This window comes from Canis lupus, chromosome 1, assembly GCF_011100685.1.
Source record: "Canis lupus familiaris isolate Mischka breed German Shepherd chromosome 1, alternate assembly UU_Cfam_GSD_1.0, whole genome shotgun sequence".
In the NCBI taxonomy this organism is placed as follows: domain Eukaryota; kingdom Metazoa; phylum Chordata; class Mammalia; order Carnivora; family Canidae; genus Canis; species Canis lupus.
In genome coordinates this window covers 113,230,934-113,248,987 of record NC_049222.1, presented here as the reverse complement: position 1 = coordinate 113,248,987, position 18,054 = coordinate 113,230,934, and the positions used below count along the sequence as shown (strand labels likewise).

At 48.0% G+C, this 18,054-nt stretch overlaps 1 long non-coding RNA gene across 7 annotated transcripts in view; it reads left to right on the top strand.

Annotated features, from left to right (window-relative positions):
* The window catches only part of LOC100688849, a 72,715-nt gene extending 61,016 nt beyond the window's left edge, over nt 1-11,699 (top strand). For 4 of the 7 annotated variants that reach the window (XR_005354596.1, XR_005354595.1, XR_005354600.1 and 1 more), the window contains 2 exons: nt 8,416-8,598; nt 9,027-11,699. This is a non-coding gene — a long non-coding RNA (uncharacterized LOC100688849). Of the gene's footprint in view, nt 1-3,381; nt 3,512-8,415; nt 8,599-9,026 lie in introns of all 7 variants that reach the window. The other 3 variants (XR_005354601.1, XR_005354598.1, XR_005354597.1) reach the window with 3 other exon arrangements.
* The last annotated feature ends 6,355 nt before the right edge of the window (nt 11,700-18,054 follow it).

Below are 18,054 nucleotides of genomic sequence, written 5' to 3'. Positions count from 1 at the left end.
GAATGTATGTTTTTTTTGTAACAATACTTTGTGATAGGTTTCAAAACCGCTGGCCACATTTTTACGTATATCCTCTTCTAAAAAATTGAGATTTTATTTATTTATTTATTTATTTATTTATTTATTTATTTATTTATGAGAGATGGAGAGAGAGGCAGAGGGAGAAGCAGTCTCCCTGTGGGGAGCCTAATGGGAGACTCTTTCCCAGAAGCTCGGGAACAGGGCCTGAGCGTCTTCTCAACCACTGAGCCACCCAGGTGCCCCGCATATATCCCTGTTGTTACTTGTCAGTCTCCTTCATTTTAACTGCTGGCTAGGATCCCACCATAGGAGTAAACTCGTTGCACTCCTGAAAGGCTGCGAGTTGAAACCACTGGTTTGGCTATCACAGCTAGATTTCTGCATCCTGGAACATGTTTTCTTCCACACAGGCTGAAGAGTTTCCCCAGGAGATGTATTCATGCCCAATGTAAGGCTAGTTGGGCAGCCCGGGTGGCTCAGCAGTTTAGTGCCGCCTTCAGCCCAGGGTGTGATTCTGGAGACCTGGGATCGAGTCCCACATGGGGTTCCCTGCATGGAGCTTCCTTCTCCCTCTGTCTCTGTCTCTGCCTCTTTTCCTCTCTCTCTCTCTCTCTCTCTCTCTCTCTCGAAAATAAAAAGAGAAAGAAATCTGGGAGACGTAGATTCAAGAGGAACCAAATGTGCTTTGGGGGCTGTGGGGGTGAGGGGCTCAATTGATGAAGGTAACACCATAGGCTTGTAGAAGTTCTTCTGAAAGAATTAGGATCGATGCAGCATAAATAACTGGCTTTGCCACATAGAGATGGTGTCACTGGGTGGAGTTCAGGGAAATAAGCTTCCTTGTGACAACTGTGGCAGAACGGAGCTGTGTGTCGGTTGGTACAGGCTGCAAGTTCATGTGACATCAGACGTGGAGGCGGATCACACCAACTTGCACATTGGTCTCCGGCCTCCATTCAGTAACTTTTGATGGCTCTCATTTCACTATAGAATTTTTGCAGCCTTCAGGGGGAAGGCATGTAGTAGGTAAGTACCTCTCTTGAAAAAGCCACTTGGAATCCACTCTTTTTGTGAAGATTTAAGCCCATGTCTCTCAGTAATTTTAGGGCAAACTAAACAAGAAGGGTATAGAATATTGGAGCAGTGCAAGCAACTTGGCCTGTATATACATAAAATGCTGCAATACAGTTTTTCCAAGCAAACAAGGCAACTTTATGAATATTTGCCACATACTACACCAAAGAGCAACTTTCAGTAAATACTCATAGATGTAATGCTCTGTAAACACTGTGCTATGAAGTTAGAAGTCCGATTACAAGGATGTCTAGAACATCACCATCTGAATGGAAACCACCTTTTAAAAAACTTGTGCTTGAAGGAGAAATGATAACGGCCATTTCAAAATTTGTATAACTAAAAGTAAAAATACTTTCCGTAGGGACACCTGGGTGGCTCTGTGGGTTAGGCGACACTTGATCCCAGCTCAGATCTTGATCTCAGGCTCCTAAATTAAGCCCACCATTGGGCTCCACACTGGCCATGGAGCCTACTTAAAAACAAAACAAAACAGCTTTCTTTTTTTTTTTTTTTTTTCAAAACAGCTTTCTTTAGAACACATAGGATGCAACTGAGGCGGGCTTCTGGGCAAATTTAAAACACTAAATTGCTTAATAGGAAAGGATGAAAGGTTGGTTGTTTCTGAGCTAATTATCCGCTGGTTGAAGTAAGAAGGAACAAAGTCAAAGGAAAAAGAACGTAAGAGGTGAGCAAGAAACACAAAATTCTAGATATGGTTCTTCTGACCGCGTGATCAGGAAAAAAAAAAAAAAAAAAGAACCAAGGGGCAAGAAGCAATGTTAGGAATCAAAAAGGGAAAAAAAGGACAATGGCCTTGAAAGAGATGATGAACATTTTGATTTCAAGCTTTGGTATTCATTTGTGGAGTGATTACCTACAAAAAAGGACCAAACTGGGTCAAAATGGAAGAAAAGCATGAATAGCCGTATGAGACATCCAACAAACTGAGTTTTACTATTTTGGAACTATTTCAACTGGTAGGAGAGATTTTTAAACATTCATGACTCCATTCTAATCTGACGCATACTCTTCCAGAAAAGAGAAAGAGAAAACATGTCCCCAGCTCTTACTGTGGGGTACAGTAACTTTGACCCCCAAACCAGAAAAAATACAGCAAGGAAAATACCAGGCCCAAGTCAGCACATACAAACATCCTTCAGGGCTCGGAGACACAATGCAGAAATGAATGAAAAAGATAATGTGCATGGAAATGTAGGGTTTATTCTAGGAATATAGTAGTTTCAAAGTAGAAAATCAGTGTCATTCATGGCATTAATGGTTTAAAGGAGGAAAACCATGTGAGTTCTTTGAAGATGCATTAAAAAAAAACAAATGCCTCTACCTAAAATTCTGGTTCCATTGATGGTAAAACTCAGTAAACCTGAAATTAAAAGGAATTACCTTCATCTGATATAGAGTATCTCCAAAATGTTACAGCAAACGTGGTATTAAGATCAGGGGGCCAAGGCTTGGGGACTGCCATCTCCAGGAAGGGTGTTTAGGGGGACTTGCCATACAGCAAGACAGAAACAGAAAAGGAATGACTTGAGAAGGAAAAATGCAGAAACAGTGTCCTAATTCACAGGTGGTATCATTGCCTAGATCAAAAACTCAGAAGAATCTGACAAATTATCAGAATCAAAACTGTAATTTACCATGAATGCCTGATAGGAGCATCCATGTGTGAGGCTCAATGGCATGGCTTTATAAGAGCACCTGTGATTTCTTAAAAAAAAAGATTTTATTTGTTTATTTGAGAAAGAGAGTGAGCAAGAGAGAGTGAGAGAGCACAGCAGGGGGAGCAGCAGAGGGAGAAGGAGAAGCAGGCTCCCCACGGAGCAGGGAGCCCAATGGAGGCACAGAGGGGCTGAGGGGGGTCGTGTGATCATGACCAGAGCCTAAGGCAGATGCCCAACAGATTGAGCCACTCACATGCGCCCCGCACATGTGATTTTAAATAATATTTGTAATGGCAATCTGAGAAGAAACAGATTTATTCTTTATTTAGAACAGAAAACTTAGCTGAATGTGAAAGCTTGACTGTGAATTAGCAATAGGTAACAGATGACAAATAACAGGAAAGAAAGGAAGAGATACCAGAGAGTATCAGTAAAGGGAGGACTTAGTTGGGTGGAATAACTGTTCTCCCCAAATTATCTGGACAATTATGAATCTCCAATAGCATTGTAGTTGCTTGCTTTAAGTGGGCAAGCCAATTCTAAAATTAAATAGCATAACAGAGGACCTCAAAGAAGAGTAATGAGGTGGCAACTGCCCTGCTAGGTGTCAAGATGGACCACCAAGAGCCACACTGTTAAAAACTGGTGCTGTGTCTCCAATGGCGAAGGGAATACAAACTCAGGCACCCCTCCTACACGGACAGAGAAACTTCATAAGGGAGATTGTTTGACAGGTAAGGTGTGCAAAGGAGCATTTTTCTCTAAAATGATTCTGAAAAACCGGTCTCACACACACGGCCTTGGGAAAATATTCTAAAGTAGGGTGAAAATGCACTAATGCAAAGGTAGAAGAAATGATTTCCACTGTATATTCTAAAGTAGGGTGAAAATGCACTAATGCAAAGGTAGAAGAAATGATTTCCACTGTATAAAAATTAGTATCTACTTAAGAAAGGACACTCTAAGGAAAGAACAAAGACCAGCCAGACTGGAAGAAGGGTAGAACACATGGCTGGCAAAGAATGACATCCAGAATATATAAAGACCCTTACAATGCAACAAGGAAAAGGCAACGCAAGAGAAAAGCTGAAATTGTTACCCCCAGGAATGTGTGTGTGTGTGTGTGTTTGTGTGTCTGTGTGCGTGTGTTCTAGCAGACATGTACAGAGGAACGTTCGTAGAGGCAGTATTGATACAACAAAAGAAAACATTTTTTAAAAATCCCAAATGTTCACAAGTAGCCAATAGGAGGGAAAGAGAATGTGCTAATAAGTTCATTCAATGGGAACCATATAGCAATGAAAATGCCCAACTCACATCGAGGCACCTGCAAGAGTGAATCTGGGGAACATAGTTTTTTAAAAAAGATTTTATCTATTTATTTGACAGAGAGAGAGAGAGAGCAAGCAAGCACAAGCAGGGGGAGCAGGAGTTGGAGAAGCAGACTCCCTGCTCAGCAGGGAGCCCGATGCGGGACTTAATCCCAAGACCCCAGGATCTGGACTTGAGCCCAAGGCAGATGCTCAACCAATTGAGTCACCCAGATGCTATGGGGAACATAATTTTGACAGAACAGAGCAAGTAGCAGAAAATCCAATGTAATTTCATTTTTATGAAAGTCAAAAACACTCAAAATTAAATCTATGGTTTTTAAGAAGATAGGATGTGAAAAAAAATGAAGTGTAGGGGTGGGGCATATTTTGCAAAATGCAGCTGGGCGTGGAGTGGACTGGGGGTTGGACTGGCTGGGAACACAGGAGTGGTGGGGTGCTGGTTCTCTCCTTCCTTTAGCTGAGTGAAGACACAGAGTGAGGCTTTTTCTTTAAATTATTGCTCTCCACACCCAGCACAGCTGGTATAAGAAATTACTTTGAATATCTCCAATACTCAAGATGAAAACAAGAAAAAGTTTGTAGGTTTTTGCTGTTAAGAAAAAGCTCCAGTATAGATTCCTACAAATACTGAGCAAACCTTGAGCCTACACTCATGATAATCAACCGAATTCTACTAAACAAGTGCTTTATTTTTTTAAAACATTTTATTTATTTATTCATGAGAGACACAGAGAGAGAAGAGGTAGAGACACAGGCAGAGGAAGAAGCAGGCTCCTCGCAGGGAGCCCAATGTGGGACTCGATCCCAGGACTCCAAGATCACGCCCTGAGCCAAAGGCAGACGCTCAACCACTGAGCCACCCAGGTGTCCCTAAACATGTGCTTTACAACCAAGAATCATAACATTTGAGAAGAATCCATAAGGAGATAGGAAAAGGGGGGAATGGAGGAGAAAGTAGGTGGCCAGTGCACACACGTCTGAGGAGACCCAGCTGAGGCAGGTCCGGGAGCAATCACCCGAGGTAGAAATGGAACCCGTGACTGCTGGAAACCTCGTGTAAAAGCGTAGATGGAAACTTCTCAACATCCTCCTGACACCCAGGGATTCAGGCAGATGGCTGATGAACTCCCATGGAAAGGGTGCAGTCAACTGAAAAAAGACTTCCCAGAAATTCACACACACACACACACACACACACACACACACACACACACACACACAAATGGAATGTGTCTGTTAAATAATTGGACTGTAACTGATGAAAAAAACAAATGATCTGGAAGATACAACCGAGGAAATCAACCATGAATCCGGGAACAAAGACGGGGTGTGTGAGAGAGAAGTGCTTGGGGAGATGCACCCATTTGTTTAGTGCCTGACGGGTGCCAGGTGGTACGCGCTGGACTGATACTGGCTACTTTAGTCTTTAGGCAGCCTAGGAGGATGTCAATGTGTCCCTTTCCCAGTTTCCTCTGCGTGTCAAAGGATTTTTATATTTTTTAGAGTTAGGGTTGACTTTTATCAAATAATTTTATTAAATCTATGGAGATAAGTAATTTTCTCCTTTATACTGTTGATGTGGATTGCTACATTCTGATATTGAAACACATCTGCATTCCTTTTTTGCTTTGTAGAGAGAGAATGAGTGCAGCAGTGGAGGGGACAGAGGTAGAGAGAGAGAATATGAAGGAGGCTCCACGCCCAGTGTGGACCCAAAGTAGGGCTTGATCTGATGACCCTGAGATCATGACTTGAGCTGAAATCAAGAGTCAGATACTTAACCAACTGTGCCACCCAGCTGAGCACCCCCACTTTTTTAAAAAACACACTTGCATTCCTGATAGATATCCTATTGGTCATGGTAACTTTTTTGTCTCTATGTTTTTTTTATTATTAATTCTGCACTTGGTTTTCTAATGTTTCCTTTGATTTTGTACATGTATTTGTAAGTGAAATTGGCCTATAATTTCTTGCCTGGTTTTCTAGCTTCATAAACCGAATTAGGAAGTGATCTCCTTTTACTACTTTTTATTCCCTGTAGGGATTTGTTGAGGATTATTTTTACTTGAAGATTTATTAACTCACCCATAAAACCATTGGGTCCTGATATTGTTTTTTTTTTTTTTTTGGTGGAGGCTAATTAGTGGCTCTCATTTTAATTTCTTTAATGGTTATTGCTCTACTCATATTATCCATTTTGTTCTGAGGTCAGTTTAGGTAATTTACATTTATCTAGAGAACTGTTCATCATCCATATTTGTAAATACATTGGCATAGGTTTTGTGGTCATCTCCTGATAACGTTTACAATCTCTTTTGTATCTCTGTGATAAGTCCTCAAAGATTTTTATCAATATACCAATAGATCCCTTTCTTTTTTAATTTTTATTTATTTTTAAAAAGATTTTTATTTATTTATTCATGAGAGACAGAGAGAGAGAGAGAGAGAGGCACAGGCACAGGGAGAGGCAGGCTCCATGCAGGGAGCCTGATGTGGGACTCAGTCCCAGGTCTCCAGGATCGTGCCCTGGGCTGAAGGCGGCGCTAAACCACACAGCCACCCAGGCTGCCCCCCTTTCTTTTTTTAAATATTTACTTATTTATTTGAGGAGGATAGGGGAGAGAGAGAGGAAGAGAGAATCTCCAGCAGACTCCATGCTGAGTGGGGAGCCCAACATGGGGCTCTATCTCACAACCTTGAGATTGTACCTTAGCCAAAGCCACGAGTTGGGCACTTTTTTTTTTTTTTTGAGTTGGGCACTTATCTGCACTATCCAGGTGCCTCTCAGTTGGTCCCTTTCTCTGTTTTTCTCTACTTCTCTCTCTGTATCTCTGAACACCATGATTTAGTGGTGAATGGTACATGGTAGAGGAAAACTCACAACGAAGATTCTCTCCTGGACAGACTTTAGTCAGGTTCTCTGAGTCTCTTCCTTGACTAGGCCTGACCATATGCTTTAGGTTCAGACTGAACGAGAAACCCGCTAAGTCAGTTGAGCCAGAATCCTCCACTCTTGCTATCTGACCAAATTCCTCATGTCCCAGCATCCCATAGATAGTCTGTGATCACTCTGGCCTATCTTCAGTAAAAGCCCTGTTGGGTCAGTTTAGCAAGAATTACTCTACCTTCCTGGTAACTTTCCATCCACTGACCATCACTTGGTGCTGCCCCTTGGCTCTAATTCCCCACCCTTCTTGTTTTTGAAGTGGAGTCCAATCTGTGTCCCACACTGCAAAACCACTGCAGTAGTCTGCCTCAACAAAGTGTGCCTCACTGTCCTAATGAGTGTTGGAATACTTTTTTTGGTAACACATGGAAACAAATAATGACAATATGATTGATGAGGGCTAGAAGAAAGTGCATGCCAGGAGCTCTGTGGTTTCTAGGTAATCCCTCAGGGGCATTTAAAGGTTTAAGAATTTGGAAAATATTGAGAATAGTGATAAGATGTTATTTAGAGTGGACCAAAAGACTGGGGAAATAACAGGTGGGGGAGACAGAGAAATTACCCCATCAGTATGGGCAAAGCAAGTGAGGACCCCACAGAACAAGTGTCAGAAGAGCTGAGATCTAATAAGCATTTCAACATTTTATGTCCAAAAGGTAGCTCTTTGGTAAATTTTCCCCCAAGTGTTTTCCCCTAAAATACTCAGTTTCCCAGGTCACAAACTGGAATCAATATTCCCTCTGTGTTGAACAAGCTCAAAGCTTCAGAAAGAGCAGTGAGGGCTTGCATTCTGAATGCACTTTTCTTCCTTTTCTTTTACTTTTTTAGTTTATTTTAGGGAGAGAGCTCATGAAAGTAAGTAGTGAGGAGGCAGTGTGAAGGGACAGAGGGAGAGGGAGAGAATCTAAAGCAGACTCCCTGCTGTATATGGAGCCTGACATGGGGCTGGATCCCACGACCCTGAGATCATGACCTGAGCTGAAATCAAAAGTCAAATGCTTAATGGTCAGGGCCACTCAGATGACCCAATGGATGGACTTTTCAAGTGTGTGTGGGGACATGGGGGGCTCGATGGATGCCTTTCCAGAACTCTGTGGCAGGTGAAGTTTGTCCTGGGAGTTCTGATTGCTGTATTATCAGGAAACCCGTCAGTGGGAGATACTTTCAACACAGCAGGGGCTGTTCCAAAACAGGAGTGATAATATTTTTTATCAAAAACGAGAGTTCTGGGTGAAGCAGTGCAGTGGATGTTCCTCATAGCTAACTGTGGTGGGGGAAATAGGATAATTCATTCACTGTTCCAGTGTTTCCATGAATTAGTTGACAGGACAATCCAAACCTTTAAACTTTGTTTCAGAAGCGACAAGTGAACATCATCAACAGAAAGAAGGCAGCCGATGGTCCGTTGTCAGCATGACTCTTTGGTCCAGATGATGCTTCCAGTCTCTCGGGGTATGACCCCTGCCAGTGGGGTCGCAGAAACCTAGACTGAATTCCACTAATCAGAAGGAACGTTGTACACTAGGACCCCCAGAGTCAGGTAGGTGCCCTGGAGGTGAGCTGTGTTCAAAATCTGAGCCCAACCATTTTTCTGGTTTGCTGGTCACCAGAGAAACCTGACCATGTTCCCTAGGCCCTGGCACTGACCTGTCAGCTGTATCTTTCCATCTGTGCAGAATCCCATCATGAGCCCAAGGGTTCCGGAGGGTGTGGTTGGTCACAGGGCTTCAAGGAGGAGCCACCACTCACTCTGTGAGCTGGCAGCTGTGTGCTGGGAGGCGGCACATGGACTCGGGTCACCCCCACAGATGTTACTGGTTCCTCTTCTCCTTCCTGATTGTGTGAAGACAGATGGTGTTTACAGGGAGAAGGAGGGATGAGTCTTCTGACTATAGGAGTGTTTGCTTCTGTCGCTACCCTGGTGGTGGTGGACCTTGATTTGTGTTTCTTTTGGTTTTGTTCTTTTAGTATCTTCAAGCTCCACGAGGAAAGGAAACAAAAGATCCTCAGGACAAAATGTAGGTTGGATTACTACTGTCTTTGTAGTTGGGCCCATGAAGCACAGACATGCCAGTAATCTTGACAGCACACAGAATACAAGCAAGACCGAAGGATGTGGGTGGTGAATGTGCCCCAACCAGTGACTCTGTGACTGTAGCTGCAACATCCAGGCTGTTCTGGCCACCAGCAGGGCTGCGGTCACACAGCACCACAGGCTGCAGGACAGAAAGGTGTTGCTCCAGCTGGGGCCTCACTCCGGTCCATGCATCTTGTCAGCACAATTTGTGAATCCTAGAGTTTCATAGATCAGAAGCCAATGATATAGCCAATGATCACCCAAAATAATCTCTTTATTCATTCATTCATTCATTCAGGAGAGCGAGAGAGGGAAAGAGCATGGGCATGAGCATGCGGAGTAAGGGAGCAGAGGCAGAAGGAGAGAGAGAATCCCAAGCCGACTTTCCACTTGGGGCAGAGCCTGACACATGGCTCCATCCCTGGAGCCCTCAACCATGAGCTCAAAACCAAGAGCCACCCAAGTGCTCTGATAATCTCCCCATTTAAGGGCCACATTAACACCTTTAATTCCCCATTGCCATGTCCAGTCATGCATTCACAGGCTGGGGAGCAGGCATGGACATCTCTGGGTGCAACTCTTCTGCCTACCGCACTCAGTTTCCACTGTCTCCTCCCTGAGGCCCTCTCCAGCTGGTAAGCAGAGCGATACCACTAGAACAGCATCATATAAGATAGATCATGTCACTTCTGGAATATCAATCAATCCAAAAACAGTCTCTTTACAGACTTCCAGTGGCCCATCAAATAAGGCACAGAGTCCCTCTTGTGGCCCCCAGAGCCCTGCATGATGGGTCCCCAGGCTTCAGGCACACTGGCTGCTCCAGGATTGGGGGCAGGTGGGTGTGAATAGGGATGGTGGGTCTCCCCGGCCTTTCACTCATGGAGGGATATTTCATTTCTTTTTATTGTGTGGTGAGGTCGTGAAGGTCGTGAAGAGTTAAGCCTCTGGGTCATTTTCTCCCTGAAGAGCTCCTCCATGTAGCTCTTTAGACGTTGTGCTAGCCTTCCTGTGATCATCGGCTCAGCATGTTCCAGCAGCTTTATGGACTCGGCCTCTACCTTAGTGAAACAAGCCTGTGAGTGGTTGATCCAGCTGGACCAAAGAATAACAGAATCTGCGATTACACCCTTGTCTGAAGTCCCCACTGTGGGAGGATGGCGAATAGTAGCTATTACCGTATTGAACTATGATCCTTTTCTGCTAAATTTTGAGGGGGGCTCAAAAACCACAAGTAGTATTTTTGTCTCTAGGATTCAAGGTACCTCTACATAACTGATGCCATATTTTGGTTTCGTTTTTTAAATTGTGATATAATTGACACACAATGTTATTGTAGTTTCTGGTACAACAGAACTAGTATTGAACAGAAAGCCTAGTTAATACCTGTTACCACACATTACAAAATTTATTTTTCTTGTGATAAGAACTGTTAAGATCTACTCTCTTAGCAACTTTCAAATATGCTAAAAAGTGTTATTAACTGTAGTCCTCATGCTGTGCATTACATCCCCAAGACCTTTCTTATATTATAATCAGGTGTTTGTACCTTTTGAGGATCTGCACCATTACGTTTCCCATCCCACTCTGCTTCTGGCAACCACCTGTTTATTCTCTGTATCTGTGAACTTGTTTTTTCTTAATTTTTGTTTTTATGATCCACATATAAGTGACGTCATATGGTATTTGTCTTTCTCTAAATTATTTCATTTATCATATTGTTCTGAAGGTCTATATATGGTGTCACAACTGGCAAGATTTCCTCCTTTTAATTAATTAATTAATTAATTAATTTAGAGGGAGCACGTGTAAGCAGGGGTGCCACAGAGCCAGGATAGTTGGATGTGAACATATGAAGAAAGACTCAGAATCTCACTGAATTTTCATCCGAGACCTGGACTCAGACCCTGAGGCTGCGGCAGGAGGCGCGGGATTAGCAGCAGCGGCAGGCGGAGGAAGAAGCCCGGTGGGCCCGAGAGGCCCAGGCCTGGGCGCAGCTCAAGGAGCAGGAAGTGTTGCAGCTGCAGGAGGAAGCAAAAAATTTCATTACCCGAGAGAACCTGGAGGCACGGGTGGAAGAAGCATTGGACTCGCTGCTGAAGAGCTACAATTGGGCTATCACCAGGGAAGGGCTGGTGGTCAGACCACAGCATAAGGGATCGTAAGGGTCCAGTAAGGACAGTGCCCACCCAGGGACCATGTGTGTATGGGGTAGGAGGGTTGAGCCGGATCTGGAATAGATATGTTGTTGCTGCTTGGGAAGAAGGAGGCTCAGCCTATTCCAGTGTCCTCCTCACATTCTGCCCTGCACCCACCACCTGGTTGGCAGTTCCCATATACACTGTCCTGTTCTACACCATGTACGACTCAGCAAAGCAGCAGACCTTAGAGGTTTCCAGCTCACAGTGGCGCAGAATGGACCACAGTCCCCTCGATCAACTAGGTCATTTACTAAGTGTCATCAAGGACATGGACAGAGGTTGGCAAATTACAGTCCTTTGGCCCAATCTGTCCTACTGCCTGTTTTTGTAAATAAATTTTATTGGAACACACACACAAAAAAATGGACTCAGACCCATTGCTTTGTCACTTCCAGCTTCATTAAGAGAGCTAGCAGATTGGCTATAGGAATGATTAACTTTGGGAAGCAGAGAAAAACACTTTAACTTCAAAGGGTAAAAGACTAGGCTATTGACTCAAGGAGGGGGAGTGGAGGAGCTGTATCTGGAGAACAATGTAGTCAAGAGTCAGTGTGCCAACTCAGGTCTTCACGTATCCCCAGGGTGCCCAGGACTAGAGAAGCTCCGCAGCTGGTTCCCCATGCAGGACGAAGGGCAGAGGGAGACAGGGAGAGAATCTCAAGCAGACTCCGAGCTGAGCTGAGCTGAGCACAGAGCCCAATGTGGGCTCAATTTCAAGATTCTGAGATCATGACCTGAGCTGAAATCACGAGTTAGACATTTAACCAACTGAGCCACCAGGTGCCCCCAAATATCCTTCCTTTAAATAACTGAATAATATTCTGGGGCACCTGGGTGGCTGAGTCAGTGAAGCATCTGCCTTTGGCTTGGGTCATGATTCTGGGGTCCTGGGATCCACCACTGTGTGGGCTCCCTGCTCAGAGGGGAGTCTCCTTCTCCCCCTCTCCCCACTCGAGCTTTCTCTCTGTCAAAAAAATAAAATCCTTTAATAATTATTTAAAATAGCTGAATAACATTCCATTTTACATACATACCACATTATCTTTATCGTTTCATCCATGAATGGACACTTGGAATTCTTTGCTTTAGTTTTACAGGTTCGGATAAAGAGGACTGATTCGCAAAGCTCCTATAAACCGCAATGTGGCAACGATCTGTCCTACTGGTGGAATCAGTAGAATTAAACTATTTCGGGAAATGTTTCTCAGATTCCCAGGGTTCTTGAAAATGACATAGGGCGAATTTTGGGAATAGAGATTTCTGGTGTGTATGTTCCTGTGGCCAAGTCTGCAATAAATACTTTCCTCTGAGTGGGAGGAGCTGCAGGGGCGTGGGCAGAAGGTGTGGGTGGGTCACTCTAGCACTGGGCAGGCAGGAAGATTAAGAAGAGGGATTCAATACAACAGGAACCCTCGCTTATTTGATATGGAGTCCTACCATGAATCCCTGAATGTAAAATAAGTATTCATTGAATGAGTCTCAAATTCCCTCAACCTCAGATATCGCATATGTGCAGGGGCTTCACACACACACACACACACACACACACACACACACACCCCTCAGAACCTCCAGGATCCTGGACAGTTCCAGGCAGGCAGCTGCAGTGTAGGAATGGCCCATATGATGTCCCTGGGGCAGGTGTCTCTTAGGAGTGGGGACCTGCATGGAGTCTGGAGGGCACCGTGGAGCTGGGTGCTGACACGCAAGGGGGAAGCAGCATTGTGCCCAACAGAGCACATCTCTCTGCAGCAGCTGTGCACACAGGGTTCCCGGGGCCAGGCTGCCAGTGTCTTGGCCCCAATAGCAAACCTGTACTAAGGCTGTGGAATTTGTAGTCTGGGTCCCAAATGGTTGGTTGGGATGGAAGTTGCTGGGGACATCCAAGGGAAATTTCTAATTCCCAACTCAAAAGCCTATGACTAGAAAATAAGAAAATACCCAGGCAATCACCATGACTTCCCAGGGCAACACTCTCCAGGTTTAAATTAGCAAGAAGGTCCATCATTTTCCTGGTTACTGTCCCACATGTGAATCTGCAGACACGCAGAGTAGCTAACAATTGTCCCTGCATCTCTCCTTTGTTCGGGAGCTGCCATTTCCTGGCAAATGACTGACAGCCTCCAGGTTGGTGGGGACAGAGGTGCGATGACTGCTGGGAGGACCAGGGAGGTTGGGACAGCTGGGCACACTGAGCTGCCCGGGTGTGATGGGGACAGGGAGCTGATGCAGGACTGGCTTGTGGAACAGGACTGAGGTGCCTCGGCTGGAAGCACCACGGTGGGAAGTGAGCAAATGTTTACAAGGAAAAGGCTGGATTCTCCAGAGGACAACCTCTCCATTAGTGAGTCAGCTGCAGCAGCACACGGGCTGGGTCCCATGTGTGTGTCCATCACCCTAACCACTCCTACCTCCAGGAATTACAGTCTCCTTACCCACCTGCCCGAACTCACCTGTGCTCCTTCACTGTCCAAGTCTGAAGGGACTTTGGGGTTCTTTCCTGCACTGTAGTCAGAGGGTGGGGAGGCCGAGTTCCCCACACACAGCCCAGCAATGGTGTCCTGCAGAACCAGGCCAGGTGAGACCTCACTCTCCCGACATCTGGGGGCCTGACCCAGAGGAGGTGGTGAAGCCTGGATACCACCTACTCCCTCAGGCCGGGAGAGTTCCTGTGCCCTGGAGAATGCCATACCTCTCCTGATTCTTCCAGGTAAGAAGGTTCTTGAAATACCCAGGAAACCCTTCTGGAATGTTCTACAGAAGCCCTGCCAAGGCCCATAGCACAGATCCTTTAGGGACACAGGCTCACAGTCATTCCCCCAGGGCCCGTACGTGGGGCTGGGGCATCTGAGAGTCCAGCCTACATTGCCCGCTGTCCCTGCACCATCCCCTCGCCAATGCCTTAGACCTGAGGTTGGTTCCAGGTCACCAGCCCATTCAGACACATCTTCTCATCGGAGGTTCTTCTCTGGGGACCCCTATTTCCATCCCAGGAACTTCACCCTGAGTGAATGTAAAGAGTATTTGAGGGTTGGTGGTTTTGGCAGTGAAAACACAATTGTCTCAGAAGATGGGAAAGATGGATGAGAGTTCAGGGAGGGCCGTGGGTGCCGCCTCGTGGATTGCTCCTGCAGATGGAAGAGCAGAGCGCCCTGGAGAGGAGACTGTGGGGCTCAGCCTGGACAAAAGGGACATTCAGGTTCCCAAGGAGGCATATTGAACAGAGATTCATTTATGGCCGCCCAGGGCTCACCACCTGGAAGACTGGTTTTGCAAAGCGGGTAACCACAAATCAGAAGGGCACCCACCGGGTTATACTGGCAAGTCGGCTGAGGGAGAACTATAGACATTGGGACGTAGAAACACGCATGAGCACAAATCTGTATGCGATGTCCTTAGACAGTGTCCGCTGATGTTCTCACCATTTGAGGGGCATCTTAGCAATGAATGCGCAGTCGTAGTACCATTTGGAAGAAATCTCAAGAAGGACATGAGGGGCACTTGCGCGCCTCGGTTGGCGGACTCTTCATTTCAGCTCTGGTCGTGATCTCAGGGGTGAGACCCAGCCACCAGTGGGGGGCTTGCTTGCTTAAGATTCTCTCTCTCCCTCTGGCCTCCTCCTTTCCCCTCACTTCCCAGGCACAGGCGCTCTTTCTCTCTCTCTCAAGTACATTATATCCCAGGAGTGTCTCTGTATCTTCAGAATCATATACTTTGGCATCATTCCCTAAGTATGAGTCTAAACTCCACAAAATGGACTTTAGTCAAGGACTGGCCAGTGTTGGTCTGGTTCCCAGCACCTGTGGGCTGGCAGCTCCCTGCCCTTCAACCCTGGGTCCCCTCTGAACCACGGGAGCCTCTGATGCTCCACCATTTAGAGGAGTGCTTTATCAATGTCCTCACCAAGCACCCGCCCACCTCTCGACTCTGCGGGGCTGGTGGCACAGGCAACTGATTGGCAGGTTTGCCCCCCAGGCACCCCCAAGTGGCTGAATCCCAGCCATCACCAGAACCTCCAGCTCCTGGCCACAGGCAGCGTCCACAGATTGAGAAGTTCTGAAAGCACCAACCCGCACTCAGCTCTCACCGGCAGCAGGTTGGAGCTCCAGAGCACAGCCCGCACCGGTTCTGCCCCGACCCCATGACCACCCAACAAGATGCAGCTGGATGGGACATGCAAGTCCCAGCACATGGGGGTCACCTCGGCTTGGAGGCGCTTTCTCAGGAGGCTGCCCTGATCCTATAACTGAGCCCTTCTCTCCAACACAAAGACGGTTATGTGAGGCTCAGGGTTTGGTCAGTTGGAGGCCCCAAGAGGGCCCAGACGTCTGCGCCAGGGAGTTGGTGCTGAGGCAGAGGAGGGCCGAAGACAAGGTTTGTCAAGATACCATCTGGGAGAGCAGTGCGGGGAGCCAAGGTGCAGGCCGTCCGCCACTAAGCCCCTGATGAGAGATGGGAAGGTCCTCTCCTTGGGCCCAGTGTGTCCTCTGAACAGACACTGCACCAGCCACAATGTCGGGGAGGATGAGACAGCAGCCAGGCCTGTGTCCAGGCGTCCCTGTCTGCACCCAGTAAGAGTAGGTCAATAAACACGGATGAAGGCGAAAAGGAAAACTTAGAAGCATGTCAGCCACGTGCAACACCTGGTGGTCAGAGCCCCTTTGCTGTAGACCCAGGGCCCTGGCATCAGCATGGGGGGGAGGCCACCGAGTGTGAAAGGTGGCCCTTTAGCCTGTGGGGCCTCTACCCCCTCCTAGATTCAGGAGGGAGGACAGGGGCCTCTTTCAGTTAGAGGCCGGACCCCATTCATTCCAGAACATTGACACCCCAGGAAGCCCAGCCTACATTGCCCATCTACATCTTGTGAATGACTTCTCTCCCCAGAGGGCCTGGGTGGGCAACCTGTGTCCCTCTTCTGCTCTCAGAGAACTGACCTGGCACAAATTCTGGATCACACCCCATGTGGACTTACCACCAGGGGAGGCCAGAGCCCTACCCTGACCTCAAAAGATGTCAGGTGGCAACTCCTCATCCTGAGGGCCTCTGGTCTGTGGGGACACCTTTTCATTCCTTGAAATCTCGAGGACAGAGAGCTTCTGTGGAGCACATCCCTGAGTGGATAATTCTCCTGACACAGGACCGGGAATCTTCTGGACAGTGCCAGTGCTCTCCCCGGGCTCACCCTGCCCTGGGATGGACTCAGGAAGTCTAGGACCCACAGGGACCAGGACCCAGGCTGACCAGTCCCTCACCCCTGCCCAGGGCTCAGGGCCACTCACATCCTTTGGAGCCTCCTTAAGATCCTGGTGCAGCCCCTGGCATCCATACAGGGGTGACATAGTGACATGCAGACAACACCCAGGAAACCAAACCCTGAAGCTGGCTTTGGCTAAGGAGGTGGAAGAGGAGCTAATTTCCATCCGTTTCTCCAACAGACCCCCTGGTCCTTCCCACATGCCTGTTCTGTCCTGCTTACTCCATCTAGGGCCCTAGGAGCACCCCAATCTGTCAGGAGTCCCTGTGCAGCCTACACTCTGCCTGGCAACAGACAATGGGAGACGCAGCGTGACCACAGGAGGGTTTCCCAGGCAGACAACAGAGGATGCACAGGATTCTGAATCACATGGACAGTCTCTGGGCCAAGTTCTGCTCACAGACACTGAGAGAGGGTCTCCTCCAAAACTCCCCTTGAGAACCAGGGTGCGTTGAACCACCTAACCAGCCGCCATCATCTACTGTTCCCAGGACATAGAGAAATCCACTTCTCATCTGGGATCTGAAATCCAGAGATACCTGGTACTGGGTCTGTGTCCCTAAAGCAGAGGCCAGGTTGGAGACACTGAGTGATGGACAGTGGATCCTCATCAATCATCACCCTGCCTGCCTATGTCTCACCCCCAGAGTCTTCTCTGTGACCTTGCTGCCAGGAGGAAATCCATCCTCCCCAGAGCAGGTGAGATCACTGGGGAGACCCGGGCCCAGCTGGGCTTCTCTGTTACCAAGGGAAACGATCCCCTGGACCTGGGGACCCTGGGCTGTGTGTGTGGTGCCCACAGACTCAAGGCCAGGACACAGCACAGGCCACTGAGGGAAGGGACAAGGGTCACCCTCTCAGGGAGCCGGGTCCCCCTCAGCCCGGCTCTTCAAAGCCTGCCCCCCGGGGCCAGGAGGATCCGCGTCCCCTGGGAGCTGGTTAGATGCAGGCTCCGGGGTCCACACCACACCTGCCGAGTCAGATCTGCTTTTCCACAGGATCTGCGGACCCTCCCTCCGTGGGCGCAGAGCAGAGGCGGCCCCGGCGCCACGTCCCGGGGTCTCAGCCTGGCTGCGCATCTGCTAAAGCAGCCTGTCCAGGGGTCACCTGGGCCTCCGCAGTCTTGATGACGTTCCCCAGGTGATCCCCAGGCCCGGTGGGGGTGACGTCCCGGGACAGGCTCTGGAGGCGGCCGCGGGCTCCCGCTCTGCAGGGGGAAGCCCCAGGGCCAGGAGGGAGGGCTGTGGGGGCGCGGACCCTGCACCTCGCCCCCAGCTGCGGGGCGCGCCCCGGACCCGACGCCCCGGGCTCGTGCTCGGGCCAAGCAGGCCGTGTGCGCGCGCTCGCGTCTGCCGGGAAATCCCCGCTGAAGACCGGAGGCCTCAGCAGCTGCGGGGACCCCCACGGGGACAGAGGAAGGGAACCCCGGGACCTGCCGTCGGGGAGGGGGGGGGCCGGCGAGCC